This window comes from Agelaius phoeniceus, chromosome 28, assembly GCF_051311805.1.
Source record: "Agelaius phoeniceus isolate bAgePho1 chromosome 28, bAgePho1.hap1, whole genome shotgun sequence".
NCBI lineage: Eukaryota > Metazoa > Chordata > Aves > Passeriformes > Icteridae > Agelaius > Agelaius phoeniceus.
This window is the reverse complement of record NC_135292.1, coordinates 4,135,784-4,144,678: the sequence shown is the minus strand read 5'-3', so window position 1 is coordinate 4,144,678 and position 8,895 is coordinate 4,135,784. Positions and strand designations below refer to the sequence as shown.

Here is an 8,895-nt window from a genome sequence, read left to right as displayed (position 1 = left end):
GGGCTGGGAGAGGCGGAACACGGACGGAACGGCACGGTACGGGAGTAGAGTGAGTGTGAGAGGGAGAAGGGGATGGGGAGCGAGTGAAAAGTCAAGCGGAAAACCGATCGAGAGAAGCGCTGCTGCTGCTGCTGCTGCGGAGCCGCCGGAGCTCGCGGCCGTTCCTCCGTTGCCCCCGCGAACCCAACGGAGGAGCTGCCGCGCGCCCCAAGGAACGAAAGAGAGAAACAAACAAATCACACCCCAAAGTCATTCCTATTAGAGAAGTAACCAAAGAAAACAATGTAGCAATAACGAAGACTGTTGGCTTCTGGCTTCTTTCATCTTTGCATGAGGCCAAGCATTTCATGGGGAACAATTGCCTCTTGTGACAATTTTGCCAGAGTGGACAGGAGCAGAGCATTTACTTTTCAAGTAGAAAAGGGAAATCGTGTCAGTAATGTCATCTCTGTCTCTGTTGACACAGTTGCAGGCTGTCAAAAGACATGGTCTGCAGTGTGGAACTTGGGGCCAAGTTTCTTTTTCTGCCAGAGGATGAGGAGGGGAAGTATCCCAGAATCATGGAGTCATGGCATGGTTTGGCTTGGAAGGGATCTGGAAAATCCCATGGCTGCAACTCTCCTGCTGTGGCTGGGGATCCCTTGCACTGGACCGGCTTGTCTAGAGCTCCATGCAGCCTGGCCTTGAACACTGTCAGGGACGGGACATGCCCACCTTCTCTGGGCAACCTGTTCCAGGAGAGTCTTTTTTCTGAATCCCTTACCTAAACCTAATCTCTCTCCATTTGGATCCATGCTCCCTTGTCCTGTCCTTGCCTGCCCTCATACAAAGTCCCTGTCCAGCTTTCTTGTGTGTTGCCCTCAGGTACTGGAAGGCCGCAGCTGGATCAAGGCTGGGTCTCTTTCCCAGGCTGAAGAAGCCGAGCTGTGTCAGCCTTTCCTTGCAGGAGAGGAGCTGCAGCCCCGGCACCATCTGGGTGTCCCTGCTGGGCCCCTGCTGCAGCGTGTCCACGTCCTTGCCGTCCGTGCCGGGGAGCCCGGCAGAGGCGGAGGCAGCGCTGCAGGTGCAGGGTCAGCGGCGGGGAGGAGACCCGGCCCTGGCAGCGGCTCCGGGAGCAGCGATCGGCGCTGGGCCGCCCGCACTGCAGAGAGCCGGGGCCCTTGTGCCTGCCCTTGTGCCCAGGGCGCCTTTCCCCGCCACCCGCCCGCCCGCCCGCTCGGGGGAAATGCCCCCTGTGCCGCCCCTCAGGGCCGCCCCTCGCCGCTGCCCCGGGCGCTCCCGGCGCCGCCTGGAGGGGCCCAGGCCTCGGCCTCACCCTGCTCAGCCCGAGGCCTGGAAAAGCAGATTCAAACACCCACCCAGAAAGTGCCCCAGGATGCCAAGGTCAATCTTTTGTCACCAGCACGGCTTTGCTATCAGAGTCTGGACGGGAGTAGAAAATCACCAGGGGAAAAGAGCATGAACAAGTTCTGCCTTGGCACTACCTCAAGCTGTGGGGTACCAGTTGTTGCTTTCACTGGCTCTGGATTGAAGGCACTTGAGACAGTAATTCATGTTCAGACTCAAGTGTTTATTATTTCTTATCAGTAAAACAGCCTCATTACTGGGAGTTCAGCAGCTTTTCATTAGAAGGCACAAAATGGCCAACAATCTCTTGTTCCAAGGTCTTTTAAGACTAAACTATCCAATTAGGAACTGACACCTAGATTATTTTCCCTTTTAACCTAATAACTGATCCCAAAGAGCCTGCAATGTGGAATTTCTGCCCAATTACAAAAAGCCACCCAAACCCATGAAGAAGAAGGAAGAAGCATGAAGAAGAAACCCAGGACAAAACACTGTGCCCTCCATTTTGCTTCCATCCACAACATACTAAAAATCCCAAAACCTCAATTTCACAGAGTCAGAGTGGACCAAAGCCCAAAAACTGGAGGTGATAAGAATGGACTAAAACCACAACCAAGGAATCTGCATGCTCCGAAAAGGCAGATCCAAGGAAGAGCCTTGCTAAACAATTCTCAGAACATGAAACTAGTTTTGGGGAAAAGTTTACTATGCATGAGGGTCTATGAATATGCACCAGGCTGATGTAAGGGGAAAGGTATTTCAGGGGATCCCTGAAGGTAACAGGGTGCTCCTGGCTGAGTGCCAAGATGCACCCGGCCGTAATAACCTTTGCTCCATGGTCCTGGTCTCCCATTGTCCCTTATTAAACTTTTTACATTTCCACAGGAGAGTGGAAATACCTTTCCCCTTACATCAGCCTGGTGCATATTCATAGACACTCATGCATATCCATAAACTACTTTACATATTCCAGGAATGATTTTACATGGCCCCTCCTTGGGTCTGCCTTTTCAGAGCATGTGTGTTTCTTGGCTGTGGTTTTGGCTCCTTCTCTTTATCACCTCCAGTTTTGGGTCTTGGTGCACTCTGCCTTCAGACGGGGAGTGCTGATAGTTGGCAGATCTGTACAGGTGTCCTCATCCTGTGTGCATTGGATTTTATCCCATCTGTCGTGAACGGCGGGAGAAATGCAACACACTATACGCGTGAATGGCAAATCTCGAAGTTTATTGAAAACTCACACATATTTATATTGGTGTTAATGAAGTTTATACATATTGCAAAAGCTGAGCTCATTATTGGTTAAAGCACCCTTGGATCAACCACACCTACTTCTATCTTCTAATAATTATTTTGCTTCTATGTTTGCATTCTTCTAGCTTCTCTACCTAAGATAACTACATTTTCTGGCAAGCGATTTTCTCCCCCGTCTTCCCGTTTCAGAGAAGGTCACTGTGACCTTTGTCAGTGATTGGACACTGGTTGCTTAGTTCCCAGCTTGTTTCCCCTATCCTTATCCATTGGTATCACATCGAAATGTCCTTTCTCAGCTAACCAATTATCCAAAAAGCCCTCTACACCCATCCAAGCAGGCAGTTTAACACAAGCAGCTATTTCACTGAGCTTAATTAACAACAGAAATAAAAACTATAGAACAAAGTTACTTTAAAAAACAGTCCCAGCCCATATTTGATCCCAGTCTGTGTGGTCCTGATCCATATGATCCCAGTCCCTGGGATCCCAGTCCATACAGTCCCAGTCCATATTTGATCCCACTCCAGGCTATCCTGGTCTGGAGGGTTCTGATCCACACGATCCCCATCCATGTGATCCCAGCCCATATTTGATCCCAGTCCGTATTTGATCCCAGTCTGGGGGGTCCTGCACACATTCCCAGGGTCTGGAATTCCAGTTCCCAGCCAGGAAAAAATCTTCCTGCCCTTGAACTTCCTTCCTATCCTCTCAAAAAATTGCAATAAAATTATAAACAAAGAAATAATAATTGAAATTAAATAAATTATAATAAAAATAAAATATGAAAATCTCATGTCTTCTTTACAATACTCCAACTATGAGTCAAACCAAACCAACAACTATTACTATAATATTACCAATGCATATAAATAAACAAATTATATATCAAGAAATACCTTTTGAAAGTTTTAACTCGATGACTAATGTACTTTAGATAAAAAAATCTAAAGAAACTACCAAGCAATCTAACACCTCTTAGTTAAATAATTCATATTACAAATATACTAAACACAAAACCAAACACCACTACAATTTCTCAGACATTTCAACCAAACAATTAAACTTTAATAACATCCTTAAGTACTCTTGAAAAATTAAAATTATTTTTAAAACATTAATTGTGTGCAGGTGGTTTTATTTTGATATTGGTTTTTGGATTGTTTGGGATAGATGATTTAAAAAATGGGATTTTTATAGGAATTGAATCAGCTGAGAAGGTGGCACTCTGCAAACAGAACTGACTGAAAATAAACGGGACAGAATCAGTAACTCTGAAAGTTTTATTTGCTATCAAATACATCCCACACACCCAGGCCCACACAATCGCTATCCCACTGCTCCAAATTGGGATCCCACTTCTCCCAATCCCCTTCGAACCCCATCTCACCCTGGTGGCTGTGGAATGGATTGAGTTTGGCATGGGATTGAGTTTTTTGAGGAGGGAACAAGGAATTTGAGGTAGGATTGAGCCTTTTTGGGTTAAAATTCAGTTATTTTCAGTGGGATTTGAGTGGTTTTGAGGGGACAGATCCATCCCTCTTGGCTTCTGGAGTAGAGAGAGATGGAGAAGAGAAAAAAATTCAGGCCAAACCAAAGGAGAAGCAGGCAGGTGTGTTCCCAACATGGATCACAGGGAATGTGAGTGACCAGGGCTGTGCCCAAAGTGCCTCCTCCAGTGGGGGATGGAGCTGCAGCAGTGCACGAAGCTCTTCCCGCACTCGGGGCACTCGCAGGGCTTCCCTTACCGGTGCCTCCGTTGGTGTCGGGTCAAGTGAGAGCTGCTGGAGAAGCTCTTCCCACACTGGGGACACTCGTAGGGCCTCTCCCCTGTGTGGATGCGCCGGTGTTTGACGAGGTCAGAGTTGCGCTGGAATCCCTTCCCACAGTCTGGGCAGCGGAATGGCCTCTCCTCTGTGTGAATCCGATAGTGCAGGAGGAGATTGGAGCTGGTCTGAAACCTCTTCCTGCATTTATCACACTCGTAGGGCCTCTCCCCTGTGTGGGTGCTCTGGTGCCTGACGAGGTTGCAGTTGCGCTTGAATCCCTTCCCACAGTCGGGGCATTGGAAGGGCCTCTCCTCTGTGTGACTCTGATAGTGCTGGAGGAGACTGGAGCTGGTCTGAAACCTCTTCGCACACTTGGAGCACTCATAGGGCCTCTCCCCAGTGTGGGTCCTCTGGTGCACGATCAGGCTGGAGCTCTGGCTGAAGCTCTTCCCACACTCCCCACACTCGTAGGGCCGTTCCCCAGTGTGGATCCTCTGGTGCCTGATCAGGTGGCAGTTCCTCCTGAAGCTCTTCCCACACTCCACGCACGTGTGGGGCTTCTCCCCATCATGGAGCTGCTCATAGAGCACCAGCTCCGAGCTCTGGCTCCATCTCCGGCCGCCTTCCCGGCCCAGGCTGCCTCTTTCCCCCTCACATCCCCGCCATCTGCGTTTGCAGCCCCTCCTCGTGCGGCATCTCCGGGCCTTTTCCTCCCCGTTGGCTTCCTGCGCCGTGGAGCCGCTCAAAACGGCCTCTGCCACCAGGTTCTGCCACGGGCATTTGTCCTCCCTGCTCTCCATGCTCAGCTCCTGCTCTGGGCGAGGAAGGACAAGGACAGCATGGGATTTGCCTCCGTGCCACAGGCAAGGGCAACCAGATCCCCCCAGGGCACACCCGGGGACGCACTGCCCCCTCTTGGCTCTCCCCATTTCGGGATGCCGGGGCTCTTTGGGCTCCCGGGCTCCCTTCTCCCCTCATTCTCTGCCCTGGGCTGCAGCGGCTCCAAGGAGTCCCCCCTGCCCCTCTCCAGGCTCTTGAGGCTCCCGCCAATGGCGGCGCTCCCCCCTCTCTGGCCTCCCCACTTTGGCCTCCTGGGGGACACAGGGCTCTGCTCCTCCAGGCTGCCTCTGCCGGCAGCCGCCACCGCCACCCCCCGATGTCCTCCCGAGGGGCCTTTTCCGCTCAGCCTTGGACTTCTTCATTCTCCAAACATCCCCCCAAAAACCCAACCCAGGGACCCCCCGGGATATCCGGGCCGGGCTCCCCCTCCCCGCTCACCGGAGCCATGGGGGGGGCGATGATCCCACAGGTGGGGGCTGCGAATTCAGGCAGGGCTCGAGACCGCGTGGCTGCCTCAGCTCAACCTTGATCCGCCCTTGTCCCTCCTCTTCCTCCCGCTCCTCCTCCGTCTTATCTCCACCTCCTTCTCCTCCTCCCTCCTAACCCTGCCTCCTTCCCTGCTCTTTCTCCTCCCGCTCCTCCTCTTCCATCCCCCCTCCTCCTCCTCCCCTGTCTTATCCCCACCTCCTGCTCCTCTTCCATCCCGCCCCTTCCATTCCTTCTCCTCCTCCTCCCCCTCCATCCCTGCCCTTCCCTCCCTCCTCCTCCTCCCCCAGCAGCAGCCACACCCTCGGTGCCCCGTTCCCGCAGCCCTCGCAGCCCGCGGCAGCAGCGGCCATGGAGCCGGGCCAGGTCGGCATGGGCAGCGCGGGGCTCTCGGCTGCTCCCAGCCGCTGCGGGCGGGGGGAACCCGGCCCGGGCCAAAGGAGAGGCAAACTGGGCAAACTGGGGGCACATCACAAAGCTAAGGATGCAGCAGAAAATGGAGCTGAAAGAGTTATTTTAATATTAACTCCAAACGAGGAAAAACTGGAAATTCCAAAGTTTAGGGAAGCCGAGAAAAAAGAATTAAACAAGATAGGAAATGAACAAGATAAATCAGGGAAATAGAAACTTCTACATGGAAGACAATTACTTAATAAAATGTGCTTACTAGGAAAAGATTAGAAGACGTGCATCAGAAACCCCACTGGCGTACTCAAGCTTTGTGTGATCATTTTTTAAGGAATTTTGGGTGCACTGGGATTTTTGGTGTAGCAAAGCAAGTAACTGAAAGATGCTTAATTTGCCAAAGGATAAATAAAAAGGTGATGAGAAAAACAACATTAGGAGGTCATGAGTTAGCTCGTCGACCATTTCAAAATATCCAAGCAGAAGTTTAGATTTGTTAGCTTCTGGATTTATTTGGAAAAAAACCCATTTAATCTAGAAGAAAGAGAAGATGCCATATGTTAGACAGGAGATTTTAGGAGAATAAAAATCTTTGAAGTATCAGAAACACCCGAGGAAAAAACCAAGAAAATAAAAAGGGGAAATGAAAGGGAGGGGAACAAGAGGAAAAGTCAGAAAGAGAGTGGGATCCTCTGCAGCTCTTGCCCCCTCCGTTGGCGGCCGAGGCGCCTGTCCCGGGTCCCGGCTCGCTGCCCGCCTCAGCTCCGCCTGCCCCGGTTTCCATCCCAGGTGCGGGCTCACTGCCCAGGGCAGCTCCACCTGCCCCGGCGCTGGCGGTGAATTTGTGTGCCCTGGCCCCACTGCCCGGCCCGCGGCCGCTCTGCCGGCCATGCTGGGCAAGATGGGGTTGCTCTGTCCTGCCGCGTGGGCCGAGGTCACCGCGCCGACCGCACCGAGGGCGGGTCCCAGCCATCCCATCCCCGGCTGCCCTGCCCGTGCCAGCTGCGCTGGGCAGCGCCGCTGCTGCTGCCGGGGTCTCCCACCTGCCTTTTCTCTGCCGGGAGCTGCCGGATCAGCCGCCAGAAGCCATGTGGGGGCTGCCCACGCTCCGGCTCGGCCTCCACGGGAAGATCCCCCTCTGGCCATTCCGGCAGCAGACCCTGCCCACACTCCCACCGAGCCTCGGCGGGATATCCTCCCCTGACCCCTCCTGCTCTGAGTTACGTCCCCTTGGTAACCACAGCTCCGGCTGTTCAGGGAAAATCCCTCTCTCTACAGGAAGCACCTTATCGAAACACTAGGAGCTCAGTTAAAAGGCAGCCCTCTCCAAATTCTTTCTCAAAACACGGGAGAAAGGCTACGGAAGGTAAAAAAGTGAAAGAGTTAGATGAAGGGATTGCTCTATTGCCGTGAAGAGAGGTTCCCATGGCAGGGATGCGCTGCCCCGCCCCGCGGGAGCCACCGGCGCCCCTGCCGGCCGTGCCCGGAACTGCACCCAAGGGGAAAGCGCCGCGGCCGAAAGGCCGGGACCGGCTCCGGGCTCTGTTTGTTGGCACTGCCGGAGCTGTTGATACACACTACTATTATTATATTATACACACTAGTAAAGAACCGTTATTCCTAATCCCATATCTTTGCCTGAGAGCCCCTTGATTTCACTATCCTAAAAATTAAGAGGGAGGGGGTTTGCATTCTCCATTCCAAGAGAGGCTTTTTCTGCCTTCCCAAGCAGACGCCTGTCTTGTAAAGCAAGACAAGCACCCACAGGCACTGAGGGGGGCTGCAGGAGGGGCAGAAGAAGGCCCTGCAGCACTTGGGCACAAAGGCCCAGCAGGTGAATGCAAGAAGGGAGCAGCAAAAGGCCAAGCTGAAGGCAAAGGCCAGGGCAGAGCTCCTACAGCCCCTGAGGGATCAGCCCCAGGGCCCAAGGGGGCCCCAGCACCCAGGGCACGGCTCGGCCACAAGCACCCGGCAGAGGCATTGCCCTCCTCGGCAGGGCACAGCCCACCCAAACAGCCCCTGGCAAGGAATCAGGGCTCCAGCTGCAGGGCACAAGGACACTGCAAGCAGAGACAGCAGCACCCTCAGGACCAGCAAGTCCAGCTCGTGATGGACATGGATTGGCAGGGCTGTCACAGCTCCCATCACACCAGGGACCCTCCACACTGGAGCCCTTGAGAACATTCAGGTGGGTCTGCATTGAGAGGAGGCATTTCCTGATGGACACAGGGGCCTCTCAATCTGCTCTGAATCTTAGACCTAAAGGGGAAAATAGTAAAGGAATATTTTAATTTTTAAGGGAATGAGTGGGAAAGATGAGCAGGTATGATTTGTTCAACCACTATTAGAAGCTGTGGGGGATAGGTTTGAAATAAATGAATTTCTTTTTCTTCCTCCTGTGATTGTAATTAACTAGGAAGGAGTTTGAGAGCTGGATTTTAATACTGTAAAAAGGGATACAGAGGCTAGTTCTGTTGTACCTCTGTGTCAAAAGTCTGACAAGGCCTATGCTGAAGTGAACCCAGAAGTGTGGGCAGCCCCAGGGAAATACAGAAAATTAGATATGGAGCCTCTACAAATTAAAGCAACCAGGACAAGCACTACCCTGTTCCAAGAGAGGGAAGGAAGGGCTCACAGCCTGGTATTGAGTCCCTGTAGAAGGCAGGGCTTTTGGAGCCAAGGATGTCTCCCTACAACACTCCTATCTTGCCAGTCAACAAACTGGATGGATGGACACAAGGAGGAAACACAGAATTTTCAAGTGTTAAAATTAAGATTAACTGAGGCGAGTGGCCTG

The 8,895-nt window shown here is 52.5% G+C and overlaps 2 protein-coding genes across 2 annotated transcripts in view; one reads left to right on the top strand and one right to left on the bottom strand.

Moving 5' to 3' along the window:
* Nucleotides 1-8,895, top strand: part of LOC143696054 (uncharacterized) — a 569,411-nt gene that overhangs the window by 70,517 nt on the left and 489,999 nt on the right. The gene's annotated exons all lie outside the window — the stretch shown is intronic.
* The window catches only part of LOC143696064 (uncharacterized), a 258,015-nt gene that overhangs the window by 99,815 nt on the left and 149,305 nt on the right, over nt 1-8,895 (bottom strand). The window lies entirely within an intron of this gene.